Source organism: Periplaneta americana, chromosome 3 (genome assembly GCF_040183065.1).
Source record: "Periplaneta americana isolate PAMFEO1 chromosome 3, P.americana_PAMFEO1_priV1, whole genome shotgun sequence".
NCBI lineage: Eukaryota > Metazoa > Arthropoda > Insecta > Blattodea > Blattidae > Periplaneta > Periplaneta americana.
Genome location: NC_091119.1, coordinates 32,263,203 through 32,287,044, shown reverse-complemented (window position 1 = coordinate 32,287,044; position 23,842 = coordinate 32,263,203). Strand labels below are relative to the sequence as shown.

Below are 23,842 nucleotides of genomic sequence, written 5' to 3'. Positions count from 1 at the left end.
CTCTGGGGAAAGAACTTAGGAAGAGACTAGTGAAGTGCTTTGTTTGGAGTGTAGCATCGTATGGAGCAGAAACATGGACATTACGTCTAAGTGAAAAGAACCGACTAGAAGCATTTTAAATGTGGATATGCAGAAGGATGGAGCGTGTGAAGTGGACAGAGAGAATAAGAAACGAAGCTGTGTTGGAAAGAGTGGATGAAGAAAGAATGATGCTGAAACTGATTAGAAAGAGTAAAAGAAATTGGCTGAGTCACTGGTTGAGGAGAAACTCCTACTGAAGGACGCACTGGAAAGAATGTGAACGGGAGAAGAGTTCGGGGTAGAAGAAGGTATCAGATGATAGACGATATTAAAATAATATGGATCATATGAGCAGACAAAGAGCAAGGCAGAAAGAAAATATGAAAGACTGGAGAATGCTGGATTTACAGTGAAAGACCTGCCCTTGGGCAGACCACTATGAATGAGTGCAGCCAATCCACTTTAATCTTACAGTCATTATTCACGGAAAGGACCCTAGTTTCACTGCCAGCTATTATAAATTTTGTCAGAATTATTGTAAGTAATAATTTTATGTTAAATGGGAGTATAAGGGTACAGTGCATCAGTTATTCATAGATTTCGAAAAGGCGTATGACTCGGTTAAGAGAGAAGTTTTATATGATATTCTTATTGAATTTGGTATTCCCAAAAAACTAGTTCCATTAATTAAAATGGGTCTCAATGAAACGTACAGCAGAGTCCGTATAGGTCAGTTTCTGTCAGATGCTTTTCCAATTCACTGTGGGCTAAAGCAGGGAGATACACTATCACCTTTACTTTTTAACTTTGCTCTAGAGCAGCCGTGGCGAATATCTGACTCACGAGCACATTGTGGCTCGCAGTGGTTTCTCTTGCTTTCTACCTCCCACAACCCCACCCTCTCACTCATTGGAGTCAAACTTCGTTCCATTTGTATTTGCCTCTGATCTGCGAGTGGCATATCATCGCAATGTCTCTCTCAAATACATGTAGGCTACATCTACAAAAACGAAAGTTTCAAATAGGATGGGAGGACGCATTTTTTGCTGCCAATATGATGAGAATATTAAATGTATGATTTGTTCACAAGTATTACGAGGAAAACGGTTGTATAACATAAAACAGCATTATACTACATGTCACTCATGAAACATTAAAAGGTTAAGTGTTATTACCTCTGTACGTCGATCCTTTTTCAGCAGATGTACGAATAATGCGGTTAGATCTTCAATTTAAACTCACAGATTTACAATGTGACGTTAAATGAAAGCTAGATGTAAGGACTTGACAAATGTTTAACTTTTCAAATCTTTGCCAAAAAAATAAATATCCGAAGCTTCGTTCTTTTGCTTTCTCTTTTGAAGCCATGTTCGCTGCAACTTACGTTTGTGAAAAATTATTTTCAACAATGAAAATAGTAAAAACCATGTTTAGATCACGACTGATAGACAAATACCTTCGTGATCAACTGCGACTGGCAGTAAGTGACATAATTCCTGATTTTCAAAATCTGTCGCAGAGACATTCTGAAGACAGTTAATTTTAGGTTGCGATATTGTGTCCTATGATTCATTGTTCATTTCTTTCTTCGTTACACGTACTAAACATTAGTTTGTAGCCTTGTACTGTATAAAAATGTTTTTAAGTGCTTGACGTAAGGAAAATGAAAATCCGTTAATAAGTCAGACAGTTGCTTCACTTCCCTTTCGGGTTTCCGCCTCCCTTCATAGGTGCTATGCACGTTGCAGGTTACACAGTGGCTCGGCGCACGATGACATTTTCGCCACGGCTGTTCTAGAGTATGCCATTAGGAAAGTCCGGGGTAACAGAGAGGGTTTGGAATTGAACGGGTTACATCAGCTGCTTGTCTATGCGGATGACTTGAATATGTTAGGAGAAAATCCACAAACGATTAGGGAAAAAACACGGGAATTTTACTTGAAGCAGTAAAGAGATAGGTTTGGAAGTAAATCCCGAAAAGACAAAGTATATGATTATGTCTTGTGACGAGAATATTGTACGAAATGGGAATATAAAAATTGGAAATTTATCCTTTGAAGGGGTGGAAAAATTCAAATATCTTGGAGCAACAGTAACAAATATAAATGATACTCGGGAGGAAATTAAACACAGAATAAATATGGGAAATGCGTGTTATTATTCGGTTGAGAAGCTTTTGTCATCTAGTCTGCTGTCAAAAAATCTGAAAGTTAGAATTTATAAAACAGTTATATTACCGGTTGTTGTTTATGGCTGTGAAACTTGGACTCTCACTTTGAGAGAGGAACATAGGTTAAGGGTATTTGAGGGTAAGGTGCTTAGGAAAATATTTGGGGCTAAGAGGGATGAAGTTACATGAGAATGGAGAAAGTTACACAACACTGAACTGCACGCATTGTATTCTTCACCTGACATAATTAGGAACATTAAATCCAGACGTTTGCGATGGGCAGGGCATGTAGCACGTATGGGCGAATCCAGAAATGCATATAGAGTGTTAGTTGGGAGGCCGGAGGGAAAAAGACCTTTGGGGAGGCCGAGACGTAGATGGGAAGATAATATTAAAATGGATTTGAGGGAGGTGGGATATGATGATAAAGACTGGATTAATCTTGCTCAGGATAGGGACCGGTGGCGGGCTTATGTAAGGGCGGCAATGAACCTTCAGGTTCCTTGAAAGCCATTTGTGAGTAAGTAAGTAAACACTAATAATAATAATAGTAATAATAATAATAATAATAATAATAATAATAATAATAATAATAATAATAATAGCAAAATGTAGATGTGTTTAGTTACATGTAATTCGAAGAGTTAAACAATTACAATTTAATGTTAAATAAGACAATTTGTATCAAAGAAATGATATTTCATAATGAAGGATAACTGATGTATGAAAAATAAAAATCATATTCCACAAAAGTTATATACGAAGAAAGATCATATTCTAGAGACGAAAAGCAGTCTTTTTGACAATCGATTTTTGAAAGTAGTCAATGTATGAAGCACCTTTATATACTGTTTACAAAATAAGTAGGCTATAGTATATTTAAACAAAATACCTTTCATTACAATACACAACACTGTACAGTCTTAGAAAAAGTTTTATCCCACAGATATTTCATAAGTACCAGAAAGGAGACAGTGCGCATGATCATAAGACGAGCGACCTGGTTCACAAGAGAAGGACTAGTTGAGATAATAAATAGTTTTGTTTCGTTATATGTCCGATCATGCGCACTGTCTCCTTTCTGTGACTTAAGAAATATCCGTGCGACAAAACGTTTTTCTAAGACTGTACATAATATTGTAAATAATGTTTGATCAATGTAGGTCCACATAATTAAACAGTAAAAATAGAGCATTCTAGTGTACAGTAGTGGCAAAAAAAGCTGGACCGACCCTTGTAGCTGATACAAAAGAATCCTGTGCTGTGTATTGTGTCAAACTGTGGTAATTTCAATATGGATAGTGAAGCCAGAGGTATGTACTGCTATTTAATGTAAAAAAGCAGTTATCTTTGCTGTATAGAGGTAGAAATGAAAATACAACTCTCAAAGTTTTTTCGTCTGTAGGTTTGAGGCATTGAAGGAAACAAATGACGGTAAGAATCGAACAGATGCAATAAATGTCATTGTTACAATTAATTTGATAGATGGATTTATTGAGTAATATTATACATACAGATATTTATATTATCGTAGTTTTCTCTAAAATCCAGTGCACGGGTCTTCTGACCGTACGTGCTTTGTACCTAAAACAAGTCCTACGTTATAGGTTTCATCCCCCCCTCCCACCTCTGTTTATATCCACTACTCTCTAAAAGAACACACATATTAAAATGAAAATGGCACACAAAACATATTATATAATATATCCTAACCTAAAACAGACATAAAAGTGTACAGTTGGGTGGATACTATTATCCCTTCCTCAGTTCGTGTCACAAACTTCAACAGCTGAAGTTCTAATCTTTCTCGCCTTCAAGAGGAACAATCCAGTCTTTTGTTCCCATTCTCTATTCCCCATGAGGTCAAGACATGCAAGCGAATTCCTATTCTGACTTAGCGTCGAGGGTGGTAGATATTTTTCTCCGTACATGTTCCAATTCGACACACTGTAATAAAATATATTTATAGGAGTCCTTTTCTCTGCAAATCGCACAAAGGTGCTCTCCTTCTTCGTTGACAATTTTATTACCCTTCCATGCCCCCAATCTTAGCCACGGTAAACCTGCTCTGCTATCTTTGTTACAAGAATTTATGTAGTCACACCTCCCCCAGTTATGCATGATATCTGATTGTAAATGTAGTGAGGACTTTTCATTATACAAAATAGATATGTTTTGTGACTAGCAAAATTTGAATCTATGACTCTGAAATCAGCTACAAGTGTCGGTCCGGTTTTTTTGCCACTACTGTACATAGTTTAAATAATATAAATTGTAATTATTAATGTAATTGTTAAAGTGGTCTATGTTTTCTTCTACCCTACTTGATAAAACAAGAGTCGCGTGAGCAGAAAGAAATACTTCGCTTGCTACATGCACGCACTCATCCGTTACAGTAAAAACTCCAATAATACTTAACTTCGTAGCTTCCTGGGACAAAGTGCAGAGACGGCTCATGTGACATAATATGATATGCAAACGCGACTGTAATAGCTGCGTAAAATTGTGCTGATAAAGTATGTTCCATGGATGTGACGTTGTTTGCTTCACAGTTTTATGGTAATAGCAAGGGTGATCCTTAACTTAACGTTCATTTCCAACTAATGAAGCTATTCAGAAGTGCTGAAACGAAGTCCCATATACTTTAACGGGGTTGCGAATGATCTTGTATAAGCTTGTTGTATGGGAATAAAAAGTAAGGGGTAATGAACGAATATGACATGAAATCTCATGGAAATGCGCTGCTGCATGTTCTGAGTACTACAACGAAATATATTAAGTTCAATGGGCTTTAATAGAGCAGACGATGATTTATTGCATGAATTGTGTGCAGAATTCTCTCTTCGCCCCCCTCTCTCGCGTTTTCATATCCTTGTCGGAATCGCACAATCAAAGCAGTTTTATAGCTTTCTAACTTTATGTTTCATAGGAGATACTTTGTTGTTTCATTTGTTATTAAAGCGATGTCATCCATTTCTATTCTGTGCTGTTCTTCAATTTCTTTCCAGCGAAACCATGCGTTCAAACCTTGCCTCCTCTGATATCCCTCTCCTGTAGTCCGGATCAGATTACTTAAGGTATATGTACTGTACACCCACAAAACGCAAACAATGATGAAAAATTAGAATTTTTAAAATGTAACTATTTTAATAGAGAATTTTCTCCGCTTTAATTTGATATAAGAATTTTCGATTTATGCCTTATGGTTTTCCAGATAAGTCCCATTTTCCAAAATTCTGCGTCATCAGGCACGGTCACTTCTACGAAGATCACTCCAAAAGCAATGCACAACATTTTTTTAAATTTATTTTTTATTCTAAACCTTTACATTTTATGCAGGTCATTTGAAAGGTGCGGGGATTATGTGGAAAAGTGACGTATTGTTTCTGAAGGATGTATCTACATTCTATGAAAATAGCAAAGCTGTAGGATAAAAATGTAATTTTTAAATCAATATTGTGGAATACTTTTGGAGTGATCCTCGTAGCTGTCAATCCCCTCGTCCAGCATTGCTTGTAAAATAAACTTCTTTCTAGTCCCAAAATAGATGCACAGATATCAAGGCATGATCATTAGATTGAAAACACGTTTTTACATAATGAAGTAATTTATAATCTTTTACTGTTAGTAATAAAACTGTAAATTTGTGTGTCAGTGATGTTGTACGTCATTTTAATAAGAGTCCAAAAGTAGAAATTAAAATTCTGAGGAGGATGGGCATAAGTCCTGGGACAAACACCATCGCAGGATTTGTTGCATCAATGGAAAATAAGGACAAAAATACCAAAAAACATTCAACACTTGAAGTTAAAACAAGGAGGAGGTATTTGAGAGGCAGAAAGAAGTTGAAACTGGACCGACATGAAGCTGCTTAAGGGGTGACATAGGATGATGGAGTCTTCTAGGCTCAGAAAGTTTGTGGATCATTTCCTGCAAATAGTAATTTTAGAATATTTAATACTTTTAAACATGACATCTCAGCCAAATATGGTGATACCAAGAAGATATTGGTGTCATTTTGAAGCTTGAAAAGTCCCCCAGTGCCTGACAATGAGTAAAATAACATTATTGTAGCTAATAATTATCTATGGATTTTTTATATGATTTATCCAACATAAAATATTAGTATAAGTTACACATATGGTAATATTTATTTAATGTAAATGAAAATAAAAAATAGCTCTATGTCAGGCACGAAAGAATAGTTTTAGCTATAAAACAGTGAAGAAACTGTGGCTCTATCTTAAAAACTACATGAGCTATCATGTTTCAAGTTGTATGTCAAAATTATAAACAAAATAATTTTTATAAACAATTTAGACCTAATTTCAAGGGATCTGTTCACTTCAACCTCTTTCTGGTACCATTCTCAATTGTATAAACATTTTAGAGAGCAAAATTATGCAAAACAAAATTTTTGTATGTAAAGGTGTACATATAGGCCTACCTTAATACTCTAAGGGTGAAACTAATCATTTTTCCCCCATTACAACTTATTCTAGTGAATTGTGGTGATTTTCTAGTTTGAAGGTTGAATTTTCTTTTTCCAACTTTGTTTCGAATTTCAGTATACTGAGAAATACTACTACTGGTAGTGATTTTCTAACTGTTATGTTGGCAGCAATGACAGCAGTTGTCGGTAGTGCATATTCTGAAAATTAAAATTGGTCTAGATTTCTGAGCTGATAACTGGAAGCTAATGGAATTTGAACATACTAATAATAATTAATTAATATCAGTATTAATATTAATACATAATACTTATTTTATGTGTTGCGTTGCGTTGTGGTTACAATTCAAGATTATAGTCAGATAAGTGTAAATAAATATAACATAAGGTGCGTACATACACTTGAGCGATCGATAGAAATACTGTTTCACATTTTAATTAATTTCTTTCGTGTATAGATTATTACAATAATGACAAAGAGAGGAAATAGTACGGCAGTGACTCCTCCAAGAAAGAAAGCGTGTGCCATTCAGAGTATGCTTCAAGAATCTATAGTTCATATGTATGTATATTGAACTGAAGAAAGAAGATAATGAAGAAGAAATTATGCGCACAGCATCAGGGATTATAACTAGAATAGCAAAATTATTAGAAGTAAGTATTCTTAAGCATACATTTCAAAGTGACATTCGGTTTTCGGAGTTTGTACTGATTTCACGTGAGCAAACAAAATAGATTTTTAGGTTAGATCTAGTGAATCGTAAACCGTTTAGTCAAAGCAATGAATTTCATGTTGTCAGACAAAGTACATTTTAATATTAGATCATATTAATCTATTAATTACCAACATAATGTGCGAGAGGTCTAGAAGGGATATATTGAAATTATTGAACCATTTAGAAAATATCATCCCAACATAAAGATGAGATGTGGTAAATAAGCAAGACATCGTTATTGCTAATACTATATTATTATTATTATTATTATTATTATTATTATTATTATTATTATTATTGTACAGTAGTGGCAAAAATCCGAACCGACGGAATAATCAAAGTCCCCGAAATGAGCCACTGCGCATGCCACGCCCGCATTCACAAGATAGCGAGTAATCTATTGAAATTGTTGTAGTTTCGACTGCTGACGTAGCCCATTTCGAAAGCCATTAGAAAATAAGCTGGTAAAATTCATGTTCTGGTAAAATGTCGCTGCAAACGAAAAGAATTGGGAATAAATTTGAATAAGGAACAAAAAAAAAAGTTTCCTTCCCAAGCAGGATTCGAACCACGAAAGTCTTAGTTACCAGTCTATCACGCTCTGGAGTGAATAAGGCTCTGAAATCAGGTACAAGGGTCGGTCCGGTTTTTTTTTCCACTACTGTACATGACATTATGATTTTACCCTCTTTGGTGATATCTGATATTAGTTGGCAGCACTGAAGAGACGGCCAAATTAGCCTTTTAGGAACTATTCTTCTGTTCACATCTTAAAATATAATAATAAAATAAAATAAATCGTTAGCGTGACTTAGTATAATAATATCTAATGGATGCTGTATATTATTTATACAGGGACATCATTTTATTTTTACTTCAATTTTTATTGTACCTGAGTTTTTGAATGTACTTCACTCCCATCCCCTTCTACTAATGAAGTTCAATCGTCCTCCACACAGATCCAAGACCGCATATACAGTCATAGTAGCCGTACGGTCGTAGTAAACAGTACGTTCCAAAAATATGTTCGCGTTTTCCAGTGACGAAAGAGCTTTCAATATTGAATCATTTTCGCACAGATACTGTCGTCCATTTGCCTACGTCGCATCCCGGGTTCCCCCACCTGTTTCTATTCGCCTCTCTGTAAAGGCTAGTGGTTGGGCTGTCTTAGCTCTTTTCTGAGAACATTAATTTCTGTTAGGAATTGGACGTCTACGTAATATTATACCCATATTTAAAATAACTTAAATAAAAGGGCCTCGTTAAGTAATGAAATGTCACGTGATTCCCTCCCTTTCTACGACGCTGCGACGTAACCACTTGGACGGACAGTAGATAGCATGTCTGAGTAATTTTATGTTTTCGGATCGGGCAGAAGTGAAGATTGAATTTACAGTACGTAAAGTCTCTTTTATAGAGTAGGTACAGAATTATTTCAACATGAGTTACTGATACGAAGTAGGAACCTGGTAATTGTAATTACGTACAATAGTCTATAGTGCGATAATATGCACATTAGAACTGAAACCTGTATCGGAATGAACGGCCACCATTTTAAAAAATGTGTTTAAATATCCATATTAAGATTATTTTTCAATTTAACTTCATTCTCTATGTGCTGTAGACAGTACAATAAACACTGCATAATGAATACGTCCGCATGGATACCTCAGTTCGTGAGTAAAAACACTTATTGTTAATACTATACTGTATTTTGATTAAAGAAAAACCTAATGAAAATTATCAAATTCAAAATTGCGATATTTCCTACTTTACGTAAATGGATTAACTACTTTTCTTCCCTCCTATACCTAGTAAAGTGATTTGTTTGTATATTACGTCAGTACCATTGAACTCCAATCGTGGAAGGGGGTAGCAAAAGGTGTTTCCGGTTCTCAATCATAGATCCAAAGATATACCCTGGTTAATATTAGAAATGTTATTAAAAATAAAATGATGTTCCTGTATATACGTAAAATAATTTGAATGTTGTCAAATATTTTTATTATTTAGTACATTTTTATTATATTCAGCACATAAAGATAGTTATTTCCCTCATCAGAATTTTGTTTCAGAGCATTTGGCTCGTACCCTGGCTAAAGAAGTTTGACTTCAAAAATAAATGTATTTTTTTCTGAAACTTTATTTTGCTACAGTCCAAAATGTATTCTCAGAAATCTTGCCTTGCCACAGGTAATTAAAAATAAGATAGGACGATAATGGTAATCGTCGTCGCTATTTGTTAAAGAAATGTTCGCTTCTTTTTGTAGTGAAATAATTTATTATGATCACAAAATCGAAAATCGGCTAGTTCTCAGAGATCTATGGGCGTCCATGGTTCGTCTACAGCAATGGTGGACATTCCTGGGGCATTGCCGCAGTGACGTCAGACCTCAGCGAAGCATAAAACGTACCCCCTACCTTTCCCCTTCCCCCACTCCATGAAAATACTACGCGTGTACGTGGCGGATTATACTGGATTGCTGTACTTCGGAGCTTCATTAGTGATACAATGTCTTTCGTAGAATCATATGAATCGAGAGGATATCACACTTACAAGAAAGGCGGTTCTTTCCTTTCTCATGTTTAGGATCAGTTACAAATATTCAGGACGCGAACTTAATATGTACATTCTTAAAATAGATCACCTGTTATACGAGTTCAAAGAACACAGATTCAGTAATTTTGAAAGATTTTGAAGATAGATTTCAATATTTTTGCCACTCCTGTTCACGTTTAAATTGAAAATGTTATCCCAGAATTGCAGTTAGAGGTACTGGATTTGCAGAATGATGGCTTCTTGAAAGCAGAATGTGAAGGTCTACTGGGGGCTAAAATTTTTTAAAAGCTGTCCAGTACTACATATCCACTGCTTAGACAGTTTGCTTAAAAAATAATGAGTACCGTCATTTCCCATAACTATGGTCCTGGAACATAACTATTGTCCACGATACAACTATTCAAATTTTGTACTCCATAACGTAGTACCTCGTTTATCTATATTCTTGCTGTACTGTAGTTTGAATTCAAGTCACTGCAGCTATCTACGAACGGTCTATGTTACTTCTACAATGATCTTTGAATGGTTGTATCGTGGACCATAGTTGTGTTCCAGGTCCATAGTTATGGGAAATGACGGTATATATTCATCAACCTACCAATGCGAACAGCTGTTTTCTAAAATGAAATTTATAAAGTCCAGCCACAGATCCTGCTTAAGCGATGCTCATCTCCTTGCGCAACTGAAAATAGCATGCACAGATAAATCCCTATTTCGAAGAAATTGCTTTGAAAAATGATTAATTAAATATCACGTGAATGGACTATTCTAATTACATATGGTAGATAGGAGTGTAGTGGCGCAACTGTCTGTAAATCCGTCACTGCACTGTAGAGTGCAACCCCTCCCACAGTATGTAGTTGCCATTTAAATCCTGTCTTGTGGGTTGCGTTCATTTTGCCCACCACTGGTCTGCAGCGATAGAGGATACAAGAAAAGAAACAATAGGTCGGTTTAATGATGCTGCATTTAAAAAAATCTTTTTCTTTAAGAACGAATAGGGCACGTTGACGTCTGCCGACAATCCGACCTTGGGGCGGCACGCGCCTATGGCAGTAGGCACACGGCGGACCCGTCATGTTACAGCATCCTCCTTGTGTATCGTAAGGGAAGCCATCTCAAGCCTCTTAATGGAATAGTGCCAAATGGAATGAGTTACGTCCTACACTGTTAACGTGGGAGTCCACATAATTCCAATCAGTCTTTTCACCCTTTGGTAGAACTCAATACAACCGTTCTAGAATATTATCCCACTCTTCCTCACTGTTTACTCATTCGTTCGATCATAAAATTGAATTATTCCAGAATATAATTATTTATACATTCATTAAATTTAATCTTACCCATTGTATTCAATCGTTCACACACTGTTGGATTAAACTAAATTTGATGTCTCTATTTAGTTGAATGAAACTCACTTCATTTTCCCTATTTATTCATTCGAATTTAATTCAGAGGGTTCGTTATTACAATTAATCATTTTAATATATTCATTAAATTTAATTATTTATTCGTTCATTGATTGATTGTTTCATTGATTTATTCATTCGTTCGTTTCTTCGTCCATTCGTTCGTTACTTCATTCATTTAATCATTGTTCGATTAAATAAAATGTAACGCACTCATAGAATTGGATTAAGTTCACTTCATTCATTTCCTATTAATAATTCAATTGAATTAATTCATTTCATTGTAATTATATTCAGTACATACATTCATTATGTAATTAAACACAAAGCATTCATTCATTCATTCATTCATTCATTCATTCATTCATTCATTCATTCATTCATTCGTTTATTAATTAATTAATTCATACATCCTTCGGTTAAAATAAAATTTAGTTTATTCACTCTTCAATCTGCACACTTCACCCTATACTATACACAATGTTTCAGAAATACTTTAACAAACCTTGGGAGCATGTTCCTCACAACAAAACTAGGAAAAAAGTTCATGTAAACATATGTCCAAAAATCCTTAGTTTTTTTAGTTATTAATGAAAGAACATAATGAAACATCTGTTAGATATTGTCAGCTTGGTAGCAAGTGTTGTAACTTTAATCAATTCAGAAACTCATAACAATGAAAGTTTATATTCAACGCGTTTCGAGGTATAACCAACAACTTAAGTTTCTAATCGATAATAATATTAATTTTGTTAGATAATCGAATGATGTTATCGATACAAGTCTGCTGATGTACCCATTGTATCCTAGATGGCTATGTGTCGCCAAGGAGACTTGTTTACTACAGTCATTTGTCATTTGAACATTTGTTATGAGTTTCTGAATTGATTAAAGTTGCAACACTTGCTGCCAAGCTGACAATATCGAACAGATGTTTCAGTATGTTCTTTCATTAATAACTTAAAAACTAAGGATTTTCGGACATATGTCTATATGAACTTTTTTTCTTGTTTTGGTGTGAGGAACATGCCCCCAAGGTTAGTCAAAGTATTTCCGAAATATCTGTATAATCAGCAGGCTTCGAGACTTTGGACCCGATACAATAAGTTTACTGTGCATGCACTATAGGTTGTTGACTCGCTGCAGGTAGATAGAGATGTGTTGAGGTAACAACGTTGCTATTTAGAGTAGAGGACGGTAGTATGGGGAAACACACATTTGTACATTCTGAAAGTAAATATACATTACACAATGATAATGTCAAAAGAATGTGAAAAGCATTTATTCTCCTGTCTTTTATAAGCATTTGTGTTTAATTATACACAGTGTTAATGGTGGAAATAAGCATGTAGCAATTTTAATTTTTTCATTTATCCTATTGGTCGTCTTTAGGAAGTGCAGTTACAGTAGGCCTACCGAATTGCAATGTAACCTACTACAAGATACATTCTCAGTGTGTCAAACGTAAATCTTTTTTGGTTATCTGCCAAAGTTTGTACTGTAGAAAGCTGCGCTCTACGTCGCATGACGTGATAGAAGCAAAACGAAAAAAACCTAACATCATTGCAGTCTCTAAGAGACAGTCCTTTTTTTCTCGGGTGACTCTATGTCCACTAATTTGCTGTTTATGTTACACAATGTTCCATATCCGTTATTTTTTTTTACATAAAATTGATTTCCACTTCTGTTTTAGACGTTCAGTAACTGGTGTACTTGATGTCTCATTAATTCTCTGCATCATTTTCTAAATTAATTTGAGGGCTTCCGGCGTCTCTTGCTCTGACTTCTCTAACCGTGTAATAGTTTCAGACACAGTTTGTATGAAAACCAGATGATTCGTCAGAACCTTCAAATCCAGAGCGTTTTCCTTTGCGTATTTGTTGGCATTTATTCTACAGTACCCCCACCCACTGTACGCTTTACCACTATACTCATTTCGCCGTTATGCGGATTTCCCAATGAACTGCTCTATCGGGTCCGAAGTCTCGAAGCCTGATAATCAGTGTTACAGCCTTGGTCTTTCTGAACCGACGCATGCGACGTGCGAGGTGCGAGGCCCACCTCTCACAAGTCCGGACTACATAAGAGATAGTGCGCAGTAGAGACAACTGTGACTGTGACAATTAAATATCTGTGACTTTTATCGGTGATTTTGTCATACCCATATTTTATATCGATAAGTAAGCACAATATGCATGAATTACACCGATATTTTGTCACACCGATAAAAATTAACAGGAAATATTAAAGAGCAATGAAATGTGAATGCGATTTCTCTATACACACCACACATCAGTGATTTATATGGGAAAATCCAACAAATAAATTATGTACATATGCCGTTAACAAATAAATACCTACCTAACTAAACAGTATGTCGGAAAGTTAACCTCATGTACCAAGAGGTTATATTGTAGATAGTGAATCATTTGATAATTTTTAAATGTAGTTGGGTATGGAAAAATTGAGGTTATGTGATTATTTTATCGTTTTAAAAATTGATCCTTTTTATTGTATATATAATGGATAAATTATTTTAAGTCGTGCATTAACATTATAATATTGAGTCATATAATAAAAATTAACGAAACATACTGTAAGTATTCGGAAAAATATTGGAAAATAATTACAAAACAAAACAGTTGATCAGACAGGATTTTACATAAGTACTGGTAACCAATGCTATTATTATTATTATTATTATTATTATTATTATTATTATTATTATTATTATTATTATTATTATTATTATTATTATTATTATTTAAATCGTACCGCCCGATTGATATTATTGTATCATGCGCATGCGCAAACTCACGACGTAGAGGAGAAAATATCAGTCACAGAGTACTGAATATGGAGCAGATTTCGGTAGAGATATTTTGTCACAGATATTTCGCGTCATCAGTCACAGGTTTATCTGTGACAAAATATCGGTTTGTGAAATATCGGCCATCTCTAGTGCGCAGACCTCGTACCTCGCAGTCATAGAAACCACCGCACGTCGCATGCGTCGGTTCAGAAAAACCAAGGCTTTAGAACTCTCTTTGGGATAGAGCGTTCCTCTGAATCTCCTACCAGGCTTCTCTATCTTTTGCTAAATACCTCCAATTAGATTGACGCTGGAGTTTTACAGCTCTAATTATTCCATCTTCCCATTTGAGCTCAGGCCTTCCTTTCCCTCTCCTGCCCTCAACTGTTGCAGTTAGAATCCCTTAGATGGGTAGGTGATTAGTGATTACCCAGCCTTGCTACATGTCCGCCTGTGTTAATTCCTGTACTTTTACACAAGTCATTATATCCGCCTCTTTCTATACTTCGTAGAGCTTCTTGTTGTACTCGCATTGCATATAGTGTTCGAAATGTGTTAATATTTTGCTTATCTAGGCGCCCATTCCAAATTGAGAGAGGAATAAACCAAGGCGATCCAATCTCTCCTAAACTATTCACATGTGTGCTTGAAGACGTACGTCTTCAGTAAAATAAACTGGAAGAAGAAAAGCGGAATAAGTATGAATGGGAAAAGACTAAAAAACTTGCTTTGCAGACGACATAATACTGTTCGCCAAGTCAGCAAGAGAACTGCAAGAAATGTTACAAGAATTGCACACAAAAAGCAAAGAAATAGGACTCACGATGGATAAAGATAAAGCCAAAGTGATGACGAACGCACCAGAGATGCCCATTAGAGTAGACACAACAGAATATGTATACTTGGGACAATTAGTCACATTCCGACAGAACACAAAGAAAGAAATCAACAGGAGAACATCTGCAGCCTGGAAAGCATTCTGGAGCCTAAAGTCCAAATTACTCGAAAAATCCATTAACAGAAAACTTAGATTCGAAGTCGTCGAGTCACGCATACTCCCAATATTCTTATACGGATGCCAGACGTGGTCGTTAGTAGATAAACTCAAACAATCCATTCAAGTATGTCAAAGGAATATGCAGAGAAAGATACTGGGTATCTCACTCCACGACAGGATCTCAAACGAAGGACTACGCAACCTCTCCAGCGACGCGATGTCTTGGAAAGGGCAACAAAGCTAAAATGAAAGTGAGGAGGACACGTGGCAAGGCTAGATCCAGAAAGATGGGCGTACGCAGCTACAATGTGGGACCCATACACGGGGAAGAGAAGACCAAGGCGCAGATGGGCAGACATACTCGCAGCGAGGGCCGGTCAAGAATAGCAAGAGACAGGAAAAAGTGGAAGGAACTAGAGTAACACTTGAGTGAAGTGAACATTGTACAATCTAAAGTGTAAATAGCTTGTAAGAGGAAAGTTAGTGTCAGTGATGTATATCAGAGTGCCACAAGTCTTACTTGGAATGGCTCACCAAGTAAGTTACATCGAGCCACCCCTCTCTTAGGAGGCCTTTTCCCTACAGGGACATTATCAGGCTATACATTCATTCATTCATCTTTGTCAGAATCCGAATTTCAGAAGAATACGCTAAACTGAGTCTTATTCATGTTTTACATAATATTGTTTTATTCTGTATGTCTGTAAACTTGATTCTAACTGTAGAAGTTATAATTATTTCTTTGTGAATAGTCGAATAAGGGATATATATTTGGCTGAGATAAACATTAAGGACAGAGATTAAATGATTTTTGGTGTGGAGTGGAAGGAAAAGTTCTGTATTCTCCTGCAAACCCCACCCTTGTTACTTGGACTCTCACTTTGAGAGAGGAACAGAGATTAAGGGTGTTTGAAAAAAATGTTCTTAGGAAAATATTTGGAGCTAAGAGGGATGAAGTTACAGGAGAATGGAGAAAGTTACACAATGCAGAACTGCACGCATTGTATTCTTCACCTGACATAATTAGGAACATTAAATCCAGACGTTTGAGATGGGCAGGGCATGTAGCATGTATGGGCGAATCCAGGAATGCATATAGAGTGTTAGTTGGGAGGCCTGAGGGAAAAAGACCTTTAGGGAGGCCGAAACGTAGGTGGGAGGATAATATTAAAATGGATTTGAGGGAGGTGGGATATGATGGTAGGGACTGTATTAATCTTGCTCAGGATAGGGACCGATGGCGAGCTTATGTGAGAACGGCAATGAACCTGCGGGTTCCTTAAAAGCCATATGTAAGTAAGTAAATCCCATCCTCGTCATTATTTCCTCTCACAAGCATTCTCATGGGGGTAGATGAAGTTTTTTTTTCTACCATGTTCATAATGTCATAACAAGTGCTTACACAAATTTTGACCTCTCGAGCGGAATTACGAGGGCTGTAAAAATACGTTTCCCTGGGGCCGTTTACAGAAAAAAACACAATTTAATGGAAAGATTTACTGTAACAGATACAGGAATTGTTGAGCTATTTTTCAACATATTCCCTAGCGGAATTGAGACGTTTGACACACCGTGGCTTCAACTTTTGTATCCGTGTGTCGTAGAAGTCAGCCTCTGGGATCAGAACCAGTGTGTGACAGCCGTCTGCACCTCTCTGTCGATCCCACGGTATGACAAATATCTCAATTCCAGTGGAGACTATGTTGAAAAATAGCTCAACTGTTGTTGTATCTGTTTCAATAAATGTTTCCAATGACATTGTGTTTTATTTCTGTAAACGGCCCCAGGGAAACTTATTTTATGGCCCTCGTAATTGCGGTCCAGTGGCCAAAATTTGTACAGGGACATGATTTTATTTTTACTAACATTTTTAATATCAACCTGGCTATACCTTTGGATTAATGATTGAGACCCGGAAACACAGTTTGCTACCTTCTTCCACGACTGGAGTTCAGTGATACTGGCGTAAAATACAAACAAATCACTTTATTAGGTATAAGAGGGAAGAAAAGTAGTTCATCCATTTACGTAAAGTAGGAAATATCGCGATTTTGAGTTTGATACTTACGAACTGAGTTATCCATGTGAACGTATTCATTATGCAGCATATATTATACTGTCTACAGCACATTGGCGTACAATATAGAGAATGAAGTTAAATTGAAAAATAATCATAATATGGATATTTAAACACATTTTTGAAAATGGTGGCCGTTCATCTCGATACAGGCTTCAGATCTTTTGTGGCTATTATCGCACTATAGACTATTGCATCTAATTCCAACTGCCAGTTTCGTCCTTCATACTTAGTAACTCATGTTGAAATAATTCTGTACCTACTCTATAAAAGAGTACCTTACGTACTGTAAATTCAGTCTTCACTTCTGCCCGACCCGCACAGATAAAATAACTCAGACATGCTATCTACTGTCCGTCCAAGTGGTTATGTCGCAGGATCGTAGAAAAGGGGGGGGGGATCACGTGATAGTTAATTACTTAACGAGGCCCTTTTATTTCAGTTATTTTAAACAGTTGGACAATATTACGTAGACGTCCAATTCATTCCTAACAGAAATTAATGTTATCAGAAAAGAGCTAAGAAAGCCCAGCCACTAGTCTTTACAGTGGAGCGAGCAGAAGCAGGTGGGGGAAATCGGGATGCGACGTAGGCAAACGGACGACAGTACCTGTGCGAAAATATGATTCAATATTGGAAGTTTTCGTCACTGCAAAACGCGAACATATTTGTGAAACGTACTATACTCACTAACTCAGTACTGCGGCCTTGGTTCTGTGTGGAGTTCGTTAGTAGAAGGGGTGGGAGTGAAGTACATTCAAAAACTCAGGTACAATAAAAGTTGAAGTAAAAATAAAATTATGTCCCTGTACAAGCTCTTGTTTTCACATTATTAACATGGTGGAAGAAAAAAAACTTCTTTATCTGCCCCCCATGAGATTGTTTGCTTCTCAGCTTTCATGTAAAAAGGATCTCGAAAAACGGAAGTAAGTTATTTTAAATTCATCATCGTTATCATCAACAACAGCAACAACAATAATAACAACAAAAACAATAACATACTCTGAAACGTCGTGGAGTGTTTTTCCTTCGGAACATACTTGATCACCAGGGAACGGATTTATATGGACTAAAAATATATGAAATATGTAAATATATATGTAGTTATTTTTACCAAAATATGGAATTAAATATGGATTTTTACCAAAATATGGAATTAAATATGGACTTAAAATTATAAAAAAATGACTATGTACGTTAAATATTGGTACATTTTAATCAAACTAAACAAAAAATATAATGGACGTACCTTATCTTCCAATGTAGTTTCAACAAAACACAATTTTTATTGTCTGTTACCATAACAATAGGTTACAAACATTTCTTTCAAGTGCTGAAAAGTGAATCTTCTTCTATTGTCTCTGAGGATAGATTTATACTGACTAAAAGAGCGTTCGACGTCACAAGAAGTAACTGGTACATAATTCAATTTCACAATGTCTGCTGGGGATAAGTCCAAGTTAATCTTCACTGTTGATTCACCACTCATCACAGCAACAACCTTTTGTAGTTCTTCATATCCAGGGTTTTTTGAAAGTACAGTGTCCACCTTAGCTCTTACTGCATCTGCAACTTTACCTCTACCACGATTCAGTTGTTCCACAGTACTATTTATAATTTCAAAACTTTCAGATAGTGAAAGGTGCCTATTTTGGAGACTTTTGAGCGTTTTTATGATGCATGAAAATGTATGCTGAATGTGAGCTAAGTCATTCTTCACACTTATGTCACAGGTAACTGTTTTCGCAGTATCAATTGAGACTGCATCTTCAGAGTCCAATGCAAGGAGAACATTGTTAATAGAGTCTATATGTTCGGCATAATATTCAACTGCTTCTAGCCATGTACCCCATCTAGTTAAAATTGGCTTTGGTGGCAATGGAATTTCAGGGTACATTTCTTTCAACACGTTAACTCTACTGGGAGCTTTGAGAAATACTTTTTTCACTGATGAAATCAACAAATCTACTTTAGGGAAATTGTCTCTGACCACTTCTGCCACACGATGAAATGCATGCGCCACACAAGTAAAATGAGTCAATTTAGGATATACAACAGATAATGCTTGTCCAGCTTTGACCATATAAGGGGCAGCATCGCTAATAAAGAATAACACATTATCGTACATAATACCCTTTGGCCACAGGATACCCATAGCTTCGTTGAACAGTTTAACTATAGTTTTGTTATTGCACTTTTCTAGAACATCACAATGTAAAAGAATTCGTTCAGAATATTGTTCACTTAACAAACCGATAACTACATTACCAACAAGTCTACCTTCTTTGTCGGGAGTCTCATCAATGGAAACCCAAATTGAACTATCTTTAATTTCATCTCTTATCTTCTGTATTGTCTCATCGTAGATGGATGGAGCATACGTCTTCCTAAGTGTTGACTCATCCGGGATTGTATGTTGAGTATATTTTTCAAGGAATTCCCTGAAGACCTTATTCTTTAGTTTGTAGAGAGGAATATCAGCAGAGATGAGAGAACGGCACAGGTCGATGTTAAACTCAGATCTTACATTCGATGTTGTTGGTTGTGTTAAAAACAATTGTCTCTGCTTGGAATTTAGTTGTTTGTTGGCCTGATGTTTACTAGTTGTAATGTGTTGTTGCACCAGGAACTTTTGTGTAGATGATACTGCACACTGACACAAATTACAAAATAATATTTTATTGTCAGTTGATAAACCATCTTCTTTAAATTCTGAAATGTAACTTGTTAGTTTTGATTTTAAATTGACTGAATGACGTACTTTTGGCATATTTACCGTCTTTATAGTATGATTTACAAAACTGAACCTATGTGTACTCTGACTGGCATTTAACTGTTGAGCTGCACAACTGAAGTCTGTTAAAAATTTTAAATTAAATTAATACAGTTTTGTAACTTACTTTCCCATTGTTGATAGGACTGCTAATTTTCAAATAACTCTGATGTTAAAGGGATTACTGAACATGTGTTTAAATCTCTATTGTTGAAATGTATTTTTAAAAGTTAATGGAATTTTGTTTTGTTTTATTGTTAAACCTAATATAATATGGACTGTTTTATATGAAATATGGAAAATATATGGAAATTAACGAAAATATGTACTAAACTCTAAAATATGGAAAAATATGGAAAATAAAAGTAGGATTTTTCAACCCTACACATTGTGAAACATAAAGATAATGCAAAATATAAATTATATTAGCTTTATAAGTAAATATGTATTTACATATAAATCCTTTCCCTGTTGATCACTAATGCCCAGACACAGGTACCCTAGACACCTGATTGAAGTTAGTTGCTTACAGTGAATATACAGTAGAACCCCGATTATCCGTCACTCTATTAACCGATTGCTGGATTAACCGTCTGTCTTTCTCTCGCTTTTTTTGCTGTAGAAGTATATGAAGTATGACACGTTGTATCAGCACGTTATTTTTTTTTTTCTAGAGAGGGTTATTACAAGCATTTTCCCTTACACAGTATGGTCTATTGTTCGAATTGTCGTACTGTATAACTTCCATATGAAATATTTTCTACGGCTATTAAACGAACACTCATTGTGATAAGAATCGAAAAAAAGTGTAAATAATTTAGTGGTTTGGGGAAAGATAAAGCGTGGCTCATCTCGCATAAGAATACGAGGTTGGAGTGTAGAAAGTACGTAAATCTACAACACGAGACCTCTAATACTGATATTTTTCCACAGACAGCCATTACAATGGCATGAGTTATTTTTTTCTCAAATAACGTTCAGCTGTTTTATTGGCGCCATAGACTCAGAAATACCAACTTCTTAAATTTTCTTCGACTCTGTCTTCGTTGCTAACTTCAGAGCGTTGCTTCAGAGCTACAGAATGCATATAAACATCACAGAAAAAAAAAACAAAACAAAACAAAAAACAAAAAGTAGTGTGTTGCTTTGAGGCAACACTATGCAATATAGGGTTAAAAACCCATCGTTGATAACCAGACTTAAATTAGTGAACTTTTGATCCACTATCTAGCATATTAAACGCAACAGCGGCAAAACCACGTAGGGAATTACGAAAGTGTAAATATTATTCACTAAATTTACGAAAATATTTTATCGTACGGATTATCCGATTTTCTCGATTAACCGTTCAGCTCACCCCCTTCATTACCACGGATAATAGAGGTTCTACTGTATAGTCAAGACGTCATGAGGTAGGGGCAAGCTGTTCAAGCGGTCTAGTCATGGTGCATTACGTGGTATTGCTGACTTTTGTGCTTCGTTCCTTTCGATCGTGATTGGTAGTTAAAATGGCGTAGTTTACTAACAAAAGCAATTAACTGTCTACCTGAAACAAGTAAACACAGCCATTTTACCCTTCTTTAACTACATTTCGCATACATTGATAATCAGTTGATTGGGATTCCTACTTGCAAAGGGAACTTGCTGAAAACACGGCAGTGTAAAGCGTTCTACGCCCACTACACTTGTACAGGAATTTAGGAAAGAATACTTATCTTTAAAATAGGAAAAGAACATGGATAAATACTCGGTGGCAGTGGTAACTAATTACACTCGATAATGACAAATAATAAATTACAAATAATAATAATAATAATAATAATAATAATAATAATAAAATATAATAATAATAAAATATAATAATGTTAGCAAAGAGCATCCTAATTTAAATGAAACACGATCACTTAAAATAACATTTAAGGCAAATCTAATTTCTATATTAACACTAAGTTCGAACTTACATCCACGAGTATATACTGTATGATATGTTCATACAAACACAAGTACCTTTCAGCACTACACTCATTTCGCTCTGAACTCGCTCACTGCACTGGAACTACGACACATTTCACTGACACTATCCTGATTTCACTAAAACTTCAAAAACCTTTCATTGTTAAAATACTTTGCACTAATACTATAAACTATAAAACTTCACTGACACAAACACATTTCACTGACACAACACTTCAAATAACAAAATATCAATTACATCCTTATTATTCCGTAGAATCCTACTTACTATATTAATCTCAAAATTGTTATCCTAGACCTATTGCAAGCTATTTTAGCACGTTCACTATAACTCACACCTTTCACAGTAAATCAATCTCTTTTTCCTGCCACTATAACTCTCAGAATTTGCTTTCAACAAAAAGTTAAAAAGTAAAGGTGATAGTGCATCTCCTTGCTTTATCCCGCAGTGAATTGTAAAAGCATCAGATAGAAACTGGTCTATACGGACTCTGCTGTAAGTTTCACTGAGACACATTTTAATTAATCGAACTAGTTTCTTACCTACTTACTTACTGGCTTTTAAGGAACCCAGAGGTTCACTGCCTCCCTCACATAAGCCCGCCATAGGTCCCTATACTGAGCAAGATTAATCCATTCTCTATCATCATATCCCATCTCCCTCAAATCCATTTTAATATTATCTTCCCATCTACGTCTCGACCTCCCCAAAGGTCTTTTTCCCACTGGCCTCCCAACTAACACTCTATATGCAATTCTAGATTCGCCCATACGTGCCACATGCCCTGTCCATCTCAAACGTCTGGATTTAATGTTCCTAATTATGTCAGGTAAAGAATACAATGCGTGAAGTTCTGTGTTGTGTAACTTTCTTCTTTCTCCTGCAACTTCATCCCTCTTAGCCCCAAATATTTTCCAAAACACATTATTCTCAAACACCCTTAACCTATGTTCATCTCTCAAAGTTAGAGTCCAAGTTTAACAACCATACAGAGCAACCGAAAATATAACTGTTTTATAAATTCTAACTTTCAGATTTTTTGACAGCAGACTAGATGACAAAAGTTTCTCAACCGAATAATAACAGAATTTCCCATATTTATTCTGTGTTTAATTTCCTCCCGAGTGTCATTTATATTTGTTATTGTTGCTCCAAGATATCTGAAGTTTTCCATTTCGTATAATATTCTTGTCACGAGACATAATCATATACTGTCTTTTCGGGATTTACTTCCAAACCTATCGCTTTACTTGCTTCAAGTATAATTTCAGTGTTTTCCCTAATCGTTTGTGGATTTTCTCCTAACATATTTACGTTATCCGCATAGACAAGAAGCTGATGTATCCCGTTCAATTCCAAACCCTCTGTGTTATCCTTAACTTTCCTAATGGCATATTCTACAGCGAAGTTAAAAAGTAAAGGTGATAGTGCATCTCCTTGCTTTCGGCCGCAGTGAATTGGAAAAGCATCAGATAGAAACTGACCTATACGGACTCTGCTGTATGTTTCACTGAGACACATTTTAATTAATCGAACTAGTTTCTTGGGAATACCAAATTCAATAAGATTATTATATAAAACTTCTCTCTTAACCGAGTCATATGCCTCTTTGAAATCTATGAATAACTGATGTACTGTACCCTTATACACTGCTTAAGATAAACAAAAGGCAGAAGCTGCATCCAATCTCTCACTGGGAATCGAATCCTATTCCGACATATCTGTAGCCAGAAACTCTATTGTTCGTAAGTTTTAGATAGGAGTTTCTATCTAAATCGGCTCTTCCCACTTATGTGATGTGTGCTACTTTTGACTGGTACTGCGTCCTATTATTAAATGAGTCCTTAGGGCATCAATTGGTAGGGCCCACTTGAAACGCATG

The 23,842-nt window shown here is 35.7% G+C and overlaps 1 protein-coding gene across 2 annotated transcripts in view; it reads right to left on the bottom strand.

Annotated features, from left to right (window-relative positions):
* Nucleotides 1-23,842, bottom strand: part of fusl (fuseless) — a 171,702-nt gene that overhangs the window by 97,163 nt on the left and 50,697 nt on the right. The window lies entirely within an intron of this gene.